Here is a 12205-nt window from a genome sequence, read left to right on the forward strand (position 1 = left end):
AGAGAATTTCTAATACCGTGGAACAGGGCGTATATTGTAATGTTACGTGGAAAAAAAACAAGACACCAACTTACACAGACAATGTTCTTCCTACTTTACATATTTTCTATTGTAATCCAGCATTGTTTTTATAATTAGAAAATTAAAACTTTTTAAGACTCCAGAAAACATTCTGATGGCTGCCGAAAGTATGAGAAAAGAAAGGAAAATGCAGGATTTGGAGGCGAGGGACTCTCACGGGCGTGGCTCTGCCAATCACCCAATGTATGATTTTGGCCAAATTTATTTAATCTCTTTGAGCCTCAGTTCTCTAATCTGTAAAATGTGGATTACACCATTTTGCAGGATTATTATGAGTATTAATATAACTAATCAGGCACCGAGCATCTAGCAGCAAAGAGTGTCTGCTCCCCAAGGCTGAACAGTTAGAAGTCCAATTGGAAAACATGCCAAATTAGGATCTGTGGGGGCCTAGAATTGGCCACCCCAAGATATGTCTCTTTGGCATGAGAATTTTGGGGGGGCTGGTTACTTTTAATAAAAGCGACTCTGAGGAGCAGAGTTTGCTTGCCCTTTGTTGGGAAACATTTACATTTGTAAGGGAAATCTCCATCAGTAAACGTGTCTCCCTCTCTGTACCAGGAAGAAGAAAGGGGATGACCTTATCTCTAGAAACTCTTAATCAATACCAAAGGAAAGGACTTAAATCTGCATAATAATCTTATTCCTGTTTCTGGTAACCTCCTGTAACTGACTCCCCCCACCCCCAACATTCTCCTTTGTCTTTAGCTGGATACGATATTTAAGGTGGGGGCTTCAGCCATTTTGGCAAGTTGCTCAGCTTGCCTGAGCCTCTCCCATGTATGCATGTTATAAAGCTTTGTTTAATTTTCTCTCATTATTCTGTCTCATGTGAATTTAATTCGTTCTCCAGCCAGATGAACCCAGAGAGGGTAGAGGAAGTGTCTTCCTCCCCTATAGATCAAAGTCTAAAAGCTCTGATGATCCAAATCCTTGCCCCAGGCCCTCACTCCACATCCTCCTGGTTCCCAGGAGGGAGGCAGCGTCTGCGGAGGATCAGTCACTCAATTCCAAATGGAGAACATGGTCTTCTACCACTGCTGCAGCCGCCGGCCATGCTGGCCTCTCAGAGCACGGCGGCCAGGGGCCTAGGGCCTGACACAGAGAACTGAGGGGGGGAGGGCACTGAAGGGCTCAGATCAAAGGAAGGAGGTGGGGGAGGAAGCTGCCCGTTTTCCTATCAGAGCAATGTGTGTTCACGGTCAAAAACTGAAAAATACCAGTATAAAGCAATTAACAAAAAAATGACCAATCACACCTTCCCACCCAAGAGGAAACACACACTTTGCATTTTAGCATATTTCCCAAAACTTCACAGTTCCACGGTTGATGTGAGTTGAGGTTTTCCTTTGATGACATCTACCATTCAGTGAGGTCTAGGGAGGGCCAAGCCTTCTATAATCATTGCGTCATTTGATCCTCAGGAAAACTTTCGAAGATGGGTGTTATTCTGTCTTCACAGATGAGGAGACTGGCCCAGGAAGTAAGCAGCCTCCCAGCCGTCCAGTCTGTCTGCGGAAACCGAGGGTCTCGGCCACCAGGCCACAAGCTGTCCTTACAGACCCTGTGGCCGTGCTGGGCTTCCACGCCCGCAAACGTGCTGGCATTTCTTTGAATAGTAGCTCACATCTCCCCAATTATAACTACGGCAAGTGACCCAACAAATCTCTCTCTGTTCCCTCAGCAAAATGGGGATGGTGCCCCTCGTCTCCCAGGGCTACTTGTGGAGTTGGGTGCCCTGCATGGAAAGCAACAGGTCCCTGGGGATCGGCCAGATCTCTGGAGCAGCTCTCGGCAGCCTGGTGACGGCATCGGCTCTCTGCTGTCTGGCTCCCAGGCGGACGTGGCAGGAAACGGGGAGGGAGAGGGTGAATCTGGTTCCCTCCCCGTTCCAGGAACCTCTCCCCTCTCATTGCCTCCAACCCAGGGGAGTGACAACGCCTCTCCCTCTCCCTGGGCTCCTGCACCATCCCCCATGGCCCTCCTACAGCCCACACACAACTACATGTCCCTTAATAAGCAGACCCTCCTGAAATTATCCTCAGTTGAGTGTGTCTGCTATTATCTGATAGAACCCTGACTTGATAACTTCACCGGTTCACTCACTCATTCATTTAGCAAATCCCATACATTAAGCAACTGTGCCAAGCACTGTTCACAGTACTATGAACCCAGACGCTGTGAACAAAACAGCCCCTGCTCTCCAGGAGCTTCGACCCTCCTGCTGTCAGCGGTTCCTCGTTATCATTATTATAACGACACACATAAGTTGCTGTCTTCTCTCACAATGTCCTCTGTAATACTTTAAGTAATTATTTGTTTAGTGAAGGTGGTAGTAACTCCGGCCCCTACCACAATGCCTGATGCACAGCCACTGCTCAGGAATTGTTTGTTGAATGAATAAATGAACTCTGGCACTCCATAGCACCTAAAATGACACACACATTTCCTTCCTAATCTACCTAAATACAGAACTCACTCATCATTTTGTAAATGACTGTTTGCTGCTCCCAATTCTAGCCTCTCTACAAAGTTTTTAACCATAACAAGTATGGCCACACCCCTGCCCCTAGGCGTGTGCACTACCACAGAACATCTCAGAACAACATGGTCTGACGAAGCTTAACTGCTGGAAAAAATACTTATTGCACAAAACAAAAACAGCCCTGACTTGGTTGTGATCATTTACTACAGTCATCAGCAGACTGTGGTATTACTGAATCCTAACATTTTTCTCACTGGAAGGAACCTAAGAGTCTGTACGCTGTTTTAAATTTACTTCTTTTTCACTTTACAATTCACTGTAAACACCTTTTCATGTCAGCATAGAACTTCCTCATTCCTTCCATTTACTGCATAGAATTTCATTGCATGGCTGTTTCCCTAGGATTAAACCTTTGGGCTGTTTCCACTTTGACGGGTTTCGCAATGATACATATTTTGCCCACTTGTGCAGGCACATATGCAGAATAAGTTGCTAAAGATTAACTGCTGGAATAAAGGGTGTAGACACTTACAATTTTAACAAATAAAGGCCAACCTACTCATCAAACACTCAGCGCCAATGTACAGTGGCCCCAACAAGGGCTGCGGGTGTCTACCCCCGAGACCCTCGCCAGCACTGGGTGTCGTGAAGCTTTTTAATCTCTCCCAATCTGATAGCTGATAAGTGATCTCTCATTGTTGCTCTGCTTTGCATCTCTTTGATCATCAGTGAGGCTGCACATCTTGTCGTAGGTTTACTGACTCTATAAACGGCTGTTTACTTCTGTGAAGTGTGTGCTCACATCCTTTGCTGGGTTTTCCACTGGCTTATGCCCTTTTTAAAAAAATTGACTTGTAAGAGCTTTTAGGTGTTTCAAGGACTCAATTCTTGAAACAATGTTTTGAGCGAGGTGACATCCTCGTTTTAAAGAAGAATAAATTCAGTCTTAGAGAGCTAAAAGTCACCCTACACAGGACAAGCGTCAGAGCAGAAGCTGACCTCACATCTACAAGACTCCAAAGACCACGCTGCTTAACGCTAGCCCAAACCAAACGCTGGCACCTTCTCTAGAACACTTGACAAACACTGACACTAACCCATAAGGGGAGATGTGCAAATCATATTTTTAATTAAAAAAGCAAATTGCAAATAGTATGTAATCTTGACTGAGGTGTTGGTTACACTGACGTGCCCAAGAAAATTCACCAACCTCTTTACCTAAGATGCGTCCATCTCACTGTGAACGTAAATTTTACCTCATTAAAAAAAACTTACAGGAGATCCTATCTCAATGAAGCAGCCAAAGTTAACATCACTCACAATGGGAAAGACGAACACGTACGTGTCTTCTGATGCGACACATTGAGAAGAACATCACCTCATTTCTGTGGTATTTGTGCCAAAAGTGCACAATCTGAAGCTGATCATAAGGAGACATCAGATGAACTCACACAAAGGAGCATTTTACAAAAGGACTGACCTGCACTCTTCAAAACACTCAATGTCATAAAAGTGAAAGTCTGAATATCTGCTCCTGTTTAGATGAGGCTAAGGAGACGTGACAGTCAGTCGTAAACAGCAGGAAGCCATCTCAATGTTTATCGTTACTGGAGAAAATATGAGTTTTTCTTTTGTTATCAAAGACACTATTGAGATAACTGGTGATATCCAAGTAAAATCAGTACATTAAATAACAACACTATACTCCTGATTTTGATCATCGTACTAGGGTTATATAAGAGAATGTCCTTGATTTTAGGAAATACACATTGAAGTATTTAGAAGTGAAGGGACATCACATCTGAGATCCACTGTCAGGAAACTCAAGAAAAAGCGAGAAAGAGAAGATAAAGTAGATGTGGTAAAAAGGAAACGTGGGAATTCTTTTAATGGTCTTACAACTTTTCTGGAACTTTGAAATTAGCTCAAAATAAAATGTCAGGGGCCGGCCCAGTGGTGCAGCGGTTAAGTTCACATGTTCCACTTCAGCGGCCCGGAGTTCACCAGTTCGGATTCCAGGTACGGGCCTACGCACCGCGTGTGAGGCCATGCTGTGGCAGGCGTCCCACATATAAAAGATAGAGGAAGATGGGCATGGATGTTAGCTCAGGGCCAGTCTTCCTCAGCAAAAAAGAGGAGACTGGTGGCAGATGTTAGCTCAGGGCTAATCTTCCTAAAAAATAAATAAAATAAAGTGTTAAAAAATATTTAAGCATGTAGTGTATTTAACCCCACTTTAAAAAATTATATGTCAGGGGCCGGCCCCATGGCCGAGTGGTTAAGTCCGTGCGTTCCACTTCGGCAGCCCAGGGTTTCGCCAGTTCAGATCCTGGGCGCGGACATGGCACCGCTCGTCAAGCCATGCTGAGGCGGCATCCCACATGCCACAACTAGAAGGACCTGCAACTAAAAAAATATGCAACTATGTACCAGGGGACTTTGGGGAGAAAAAGGAAGAATAAAAAATCTTAAAAAAAAAAAAATTATACATCAGTATATACCTAAACAAGAATCCTGAGAGAAAAGATACCAAACTCCTAACACTGGTTACCATCACGTGCACAAGAATGGGGACTTTCCCTTTCTACATATTTCTAGAACCTCATGTTTGAATCAATTAAGACAGAAAATAAAAGGAACAAAATAAACAATAAGAATAATAAATAATAATAAAATGAACAAATAATAATGAATAAAAATAAATAAACACAGCAGCAGTATTCACAATAGCCAAAAAGTGGAAGCAATCCAAGTGTCCATTGATGGATGAACAAAACATGGCATATCCATACACGGGAATATTATGCAGCTTTAAAAAGGAAGGGAATTCTGACACATGCTACAACATGGATGAACCTTGGAGTCATTATTCTAAGTAAAATAAACTAGTCACAAAAAGACAAATACTGTCTGATTCCATTTATAGGAGGTACCTAGAGTCAAATTCGCAAACACAGAAAGGAGAAAGGTGGTTTCTAGGAACTTGAGGCAGGAGGGAATAGGACCTTAGTGTAAAATGGGTTAGTAGCGTTTCAGTTTCGCAAGATGAGAGAGTTCTGGAGATGGATGGTGGTGATGGTTGCACAACAAGGTGAATGTACTTAGTGCCAGGGGAGTGTACTTAAATATGGTTAAAATGGTAATAAATGGGAGAGAATTCTGGGAAGATGGTGAAGTCAGAAACACCGGGAATCTGTCTCCCCCCTGGACAATAATTGCACTGGTGGAATCTGTCTGTATAACTCTTCTGGAACTCTAAGTCTATGGAAGGCTTGCAACTTCCAGGGAAAGGCAAGAAGTATAAATTGCAGTTAATTTGGGTCAATTTCCGCTCTTAGCACAGTAGCAACAACCCCCAACCCACCCCTCAGCCACATGGCAGGCGGCTGCGTGCTCCTGGAGCAGCTTGCACACAATTTGTGGGAGCCAGAGTGGGCAAAAAGGACCCTGTCCTCCAAATATTGGGGACCTGTGCTCTGATTGCTGCCTCTGACCACAGAGGTGCAGAGAAAGAGGTGGGCGGCCACTGCTGTCACACGTCCCCCCACTGCTGGAAGCCCCTCTCCCTCGAGCCGAAGTGACTTTCAAGGGATTTACAGGGCCAGTGCCCTTTTTTCTCTCTTCGTTTTTCTCTTTTTTCCATTTTGGGAGCCAGATGTTAAGACCAGGATATTCAAAAACAACTGTGCATATGGGGAAAGTTAGAGAGTGAGAGAGTATGCCCAGGGAAAGGCTCAGAGAAGACCTGAGGAGCCCTTAAGTTCACACCTTCCGCTGATCCTTGGCACAGAGACAGCCTACAACAGTTAAAAAAAAAAAAAAAGCAAAAACAATAACAAAACCCAGCAAACCCTGGGAAAAGAGGAGGGTATGATTTCCAGAGTTACTACATTATTAGATTCGAATGCCCAGTTTTCAACAAAAAAAAATCACAAGGCATACAAAGAAACAGGGAAGTAGGGCCCATTCAAAGAAAAAAAAAACAATCAATACAAATGCTCCCTGAAAAAGCTCTGACGGCAGGTCCACTGGACAAAGACTTTAAAACAGCTGTCTCAAAGACACTCAAAGAACTGAAAGAAGATGCGGAGAAAGGCAAGAAAATGAGGGATGAAAAAATGTAAACAGCGATAAAGAGAGAAAAAGAAACCGAAAAGAAATTCTGGAGCTAAAAAGTACAGTCACGCATCACATAACATTTCAGTAACAATGCACCACATCCACGACGGCGGCCCCCTAAGATTAGTGCCTAGCTGGGTAGTACGCTATACCATCCAGGTTTGTGTAAGGACTGAAGCGGAGGAAGAAATTTTCCTCCACCCTTCTAGGTTCTTCTGGTGGAGCTAAGAATTAAGTTGACATGAGACACATTAATAGCAGAAAAACAAACAAAAGTTTAACCACATGTATACATGGGACAAATCCAGGAAAATGGCGTAACTCACCCAAATGGAGAACGCTGTCATCCTAAACACCATCCTCAGCTAAAGATAAGAGAAGATGTTGGGGTTGGGGAGAGCCAGGGACCTCAAAGGGAAGGAAGGCAATTCACAGGCAGGTGAGAAGGAGCAAATGTTTGGAAAACAAGTGTTTGGCCAGAGAAACAGAAGAACACAGAGGGAGCCCAACAAACAGGCTTTTCTAGCTTCCTCCCTGTCTACCACCTAGTCCATGTTACACAAAGGTGACAGCTCGCTTTCTGAGAAAGCTTTTTCTAACTGAATTCTTTTAGGCAGTTAAGGGGGAGGTAACAAAAAGAATTTTCTGGATCTTTTGTTTCTTAAAAATAATTAACCCAAGCGGCCATGGCGCAGCAGTTAAGTTCACATGCTCTGCTTTGGCAGCCCAGGGTTCACTGGTTCAGATCCTGGGTGCATACATACACACTGCTCGTCAAGCCATGCTGTGGTAGGCGTCCCACATATAAAACAGAGGAAGACGGGCATGGATGTTAGCTCAGGGCCAGGCTTCCTCAGCAAAAAGGGGAGGATTAGCTGCAGATGTCAGCTCAGGGCTAATCTTCCTCAAAAAAAAAAAAAAGAGAGAGAGAGAAACTAATTATCCCCAAATAATCTTTATGTTAAAGAAATTCATTTTGGGATGGCAAATTTTATTCCCCTTCAGTATACTCTATGATGTTCACACAACAAGGAAATCACCTAACTATACACTTCTCAGAAACGTATCTGCGTCACTAAGCGACCCATGACTGTACAATAACTGAAATGAAAAATTCACTAGAAGGGTTCAAAGACAGATTTGAGCAGGCAGAAGAAAGACTCAGTGAACTTGAAGATAGAACAATGGAAATTAGCGAGTCCAAGGAACAGAAAGAAAAAACGTTGAAGGAAACTGAACAGAGTCTAAGGGACCTATGGGATATCACCAAGTGGACCAACTCATGCATTGTGGCAGTCCCAGAAGAAGGAGAGAGAGAGAGGGGAAGGGGCAGAGAGAATATCTGAAGGCCTATGAACAAAGCAGAAGGACTCACACCTCCTGATTTTAAAACTTACTACAAACCTACAGTAATGGAAACCGTGTGGCAGTAGCATAAAGACAGACATAGAGACCAATGAAATAGAATAGAGACCCCAGAAATAAGCCCTCACATATATGATCAAATGATTTTTGTCAAAGGGGCCTACATCATTCAACAGGGGGAGGACTGTCATTTCAAACTGTATATCCACATGGAAAAGAATGCAGTTGGACCCTTACTTCACACCATATATAAAAATCACCCCAAAATGGACCAAGGACCTAAAGGTAAAACCTAAAACTATAAAACTCAGAATAAAACATAGGGCAAAAGCTTCATATATTAGATTAGGCAATGATTTCTTCAATATGACACCAAAAGCCCAGGCAACAAAAGAAAAAATGGACAAATTGGACTTGATAAAAATTTTAAAATTTTGCGCATCAAAAACAATGGCAACAGAACAAAAATGCCCCTCATCAGGGGCCGGCCTGGTGGCATAGTTGAGTTTGCGTGCTCTGTTTCAGCAGCCCAGTGTTTGTAGTTTTGGATCCCAGGCGTGGACCCACACGCCGCTTGTCAAGCCATGCTGTGGCGGCATCCCACGTACAAAATAGAGGAAGATTGACACAATTTTCCTCAAGCAAAAAGAGGAAAGATTGGCAATAGAGGTTAGCTCAGGGTCAATTTTCCTCACCAAAAAAAACCCAAAAAACAAAAAAAGCACCTCATAGAACGGGAGAAAATATTTGCAAATAGTATCTCTGATAAGGGATTAATACCCAGAATATATAGAGAACTCCTAAAACTCAACAACATAAAAACAAACAACTCGGTTCAAAAATGGGCTTAGGTCTTGAATAGACATTTCTCCTTCTTACATACACGTATACACACACACACATATCTTCTTATCGAAGAAGATAAACAAACGGCCAATAAGCACATGAAAAGATGCTCAACATCACTCATCAGCATTAACGGCGAGGAGGCCTCGTAAAGTGCCTGGAAGAGCGACAACAAATGGCCCATACACATTAGGATGAAAACTCAACCTCACTTGCTGTGAAATATCATTTTCCACTTATCAGATGTGAACAGTAAAAAGATTTGTAATTTCAGCCCCCGCAAGTACTCTGGGAAACAGGAACACCAATGCCCTGTTGATCTGAGGTGTCAGTTGATACAGCCCTACTAGAGAGTAGTTTCAGACTATCTTTCAAACGTTTCTAACACAGAGAGGTTTTAGCCCAGCAATTCCACCTCTAGGAGTTGGTCTTTCTGGTACACGGGCTCCTGTGCTCAAAACCACACACACGAGGATAGGCGCCCGCAGCGTGGTTTGTGAATGCAGAAGACAGGAAGCCATCTCAGCGTTATCAACATGGACCCAGCTGATAGAACGGACCACCAAGAAGTCTCTAGAAAAGAATGAGGAAGGCACTTACAGATTGCCATGAAGTGTTGTGCATCATGGAGTAAAGGGAAAAAAGCAAATAAGAAACATACCCCCCGGGATGTGGAGGGCTCACTGTGTTCATTGGACTACATCATTTCGTATAAGCCACTTGAGCACCCATGAGTTTTGGCATCCACGGGGGTCCCTGGAAGCAATCCCCCGTGGATGTCAAGGGATGACTGAAGCATCTGTACTTAGGATCACAGTTTTGTAAAAAACAAAAGCAAAAAACACGCACTTGTACTACGCATAGAAAAGTGTCTAGGGCTTGGCACTGTGCTGACAAAGTGGTGTCCTGTGGGGAGCGGACTGCAGAGGTGGGACTTGCATCTTAAAATAATCAGCAGGTATTAATAATAAAAAAGCAATAACGGTGCTGCAAATAAACAAAGCCATAAGTAGATAAAGGAAAAAGTCAAGAGCATGCTACCTGGACTCAGCCCATTAAAGGAATGTCCTTCAAGTTACCCCCCCCCTTACCTGTACAGTCCCCTGGGGATCCCCCAAGGGGAGTGGTTGGGTAAGAGCAGGCTGGAAGAGCGAGGGCATTACCCGGATGTGAGGAGGTGCGGCAAGGAAGGAACTGAGAAGGGGAGGAGCTTTCTGGGCAGGGAGAATCAGACAGCTATGACCTGGGGGGACAGGGGTCAGGGGGAAAGGGGCCAGAGACAAGGGTGTGATGAAAAAGCTGTTCTTCCTTTCTGCAAGCACCATGGGACATCTCTCGGCACTGCTGATTTCTGGACCCGGGCTGCACAGACTCCGACCTCGCCCTGCCTAAGGTTAAGGATGGCTGAGAGCCGAGAGCACAGCCGGACAGGTCCTCCTGAGTCTATCTACCTCCTCTCCTCATGCACTTTCAGCATCCTCTGACCACCTGCGTTCCAGGTCTGGGTGTGTGGGCGGGAGGGGCAGCCGGGGCAGGGCCCTGGAAGCCTCCTGGCCCCAGCAGGAAGGCTGCAGCGCCCTGGACAGACGTGGAGGAACCGCACCCGATGGACAGACACGGACAGGAGGGCTGACCTGCGTGCCCCTCCCAGGGCCCGAGCACACAGGAGCTTCTTTCGGAAGGCGTCTCCACTGCAGACTGAGCTTCCTGTGCCCCCTCCTGCCACAGGGCACCTCCGCAGGCCTCGCTCTGCTCACCGCCCACCTGCAGCTCTGTGGGAGGACGTCCCCTACACCCAGTCCTCTTGTGAAGAGAGGTGGAGGTCTTGGTTCCGAGTCTAGGTGACGCGAAGGAGAGAGCTTCCCTGGATTTTCTGGATCCTTCAGGCAAAGCAGGCTGAGGTCGGTCTGGTTTTCAGAAGTTACCCCATGCCCAGGCGGAGAGGGCCACCGGGGGACAAGAAGGGGCAAGGGGTGGTTTCCACGGGGATTTGAAGCAAGAGTAACAATAGCTTTTATCTGGCGAGCCCTCCTCAGTCCTCAGAAAGGCTCTTTGCATGTGAGTCCTCAGGCCAAACAGGTGAGGCCCCCAAGAGCTGAGGAAAATGAGGCTCAAGGAGGCCAAGAAACCTGCCCAACGTCCCTTCTCTGGTGACTGACCCCGTACCCTGCCTCTAAAGCCGGCCTCCGTCTACCACACCAGCTGCTCCCAGCACACCAGGGGCTGGACAACCAAGACCCCACAGCACTCACTGTGCTCACTGTCTAGATGGAGGGGCCACAACAGGTCCGGCCTCCCTCTGCAGCCACCCAGGAGCCCTGAGAAGGGAGGCGCAGGAGCTTCCCTGCGGCTGGTGACTCACGGAGCCCCTGGGCACCTCACCCACTCATCTGTCTCTCTGCTTCCTCCTCGGCCAAGGGACAATGGAATCACGGTGCCCTGCAGCAAAGTCATCAGGAAAATGGCACTGGAGAGCCACTCAGGGACTTTCGTTTTAGAAAAACAAAGATCCAAAGAGGCCTTAGGGAGGTCCCAGCTCCGGGCTGCTCTGGGGGCTCTGGCCACAGACACGCCACACTTTGAATTCCAGCCTTGCTTCTCAGAAACTGGAAGCTGCAATAATGGACTGATATTTTGACCTTTAAAGGAACTCCCCTCTGCACACTGTCTGTAGAGCCGCTCAGCAAAACCACCCGGCATGCAAAACAGATTCTCTTTGGCTAAGGTGGCATTATACCCTTGACTCACCGCGTGGTGGCACAGCCCCATGGCAAAGCCAATCTACCCTCAGAGAAAACGTGCCTCCTGGGGAGGCAGGGACAAGAAAGGCTCCTCTTCCTTAAGACTTGCTGGAATGCTCCGGGGTCCCGCAGCCTTTTAGAGATAACCGGGCAGTCCCCTAAGCATCCTGATTGGAAAGAAGCGGCACACATTTGTTTAGGCCCTAGAGAGTTTGCCAAAAAGTTAATCCACCAAGCAGCCCGGTGACTGCGCCTGACGGCAGGAGCCCCACTGGCAAGCCAGGCCCCATGCACACAGTGTGAAGAGCACCCCCCGAGTTGTGCAGCCTGCAGCCTGCCCCAGGGGACGAATGGGCAAAGGCCGGAACTGGCAAATCACAAAAATGGAACTGCAAACGGCTGATAAGCCCCTGAAAATATACTTACTTCTGCTGGCAATCCAAGAAAAAGGCATGGAAACCATCACACGTTTTCGTTTCGCCAGGTAAACGGACAACGGTTTTGAAAGGCGCTACACTGACAAGGGTGTGGTGAAAGGGCACTTTCTTGCCACCTCACTGGAAAATAA

The 12205-nt window shown here is 46.1% G+C and overlaps 1 protein-coding gene across 4 annotated transcripts in view; it reads right to left on the reverse strand.

Moving 5' to 3' along the window:
• ATP6V1C2 (ATPase H+ transporting V1 subunit C2) overlaps positions 1–12205 on the reverse strand; it is a 54454-nt gene that overhangs the window by 23696 nt on the left and 18553 nt on the right. The gene's annotated exons all lie outside the window — the stretch shown is intronic.

This window comes from Equus quagga, chromosome 5 (genome assembly GCF_021613505.1).
Source record: "Equus quagga isolate Etosha38 chromosome 5, UCLA_HA_Equagga_1.0, whole genome shotgun sequence".
In the NCBI taxonomy this organism is placed as follows: Eukaryota; Metazoa; Chordata; class Mammalia; order Perissodactyla; family Equidae; genus Equus; species Equus quagga.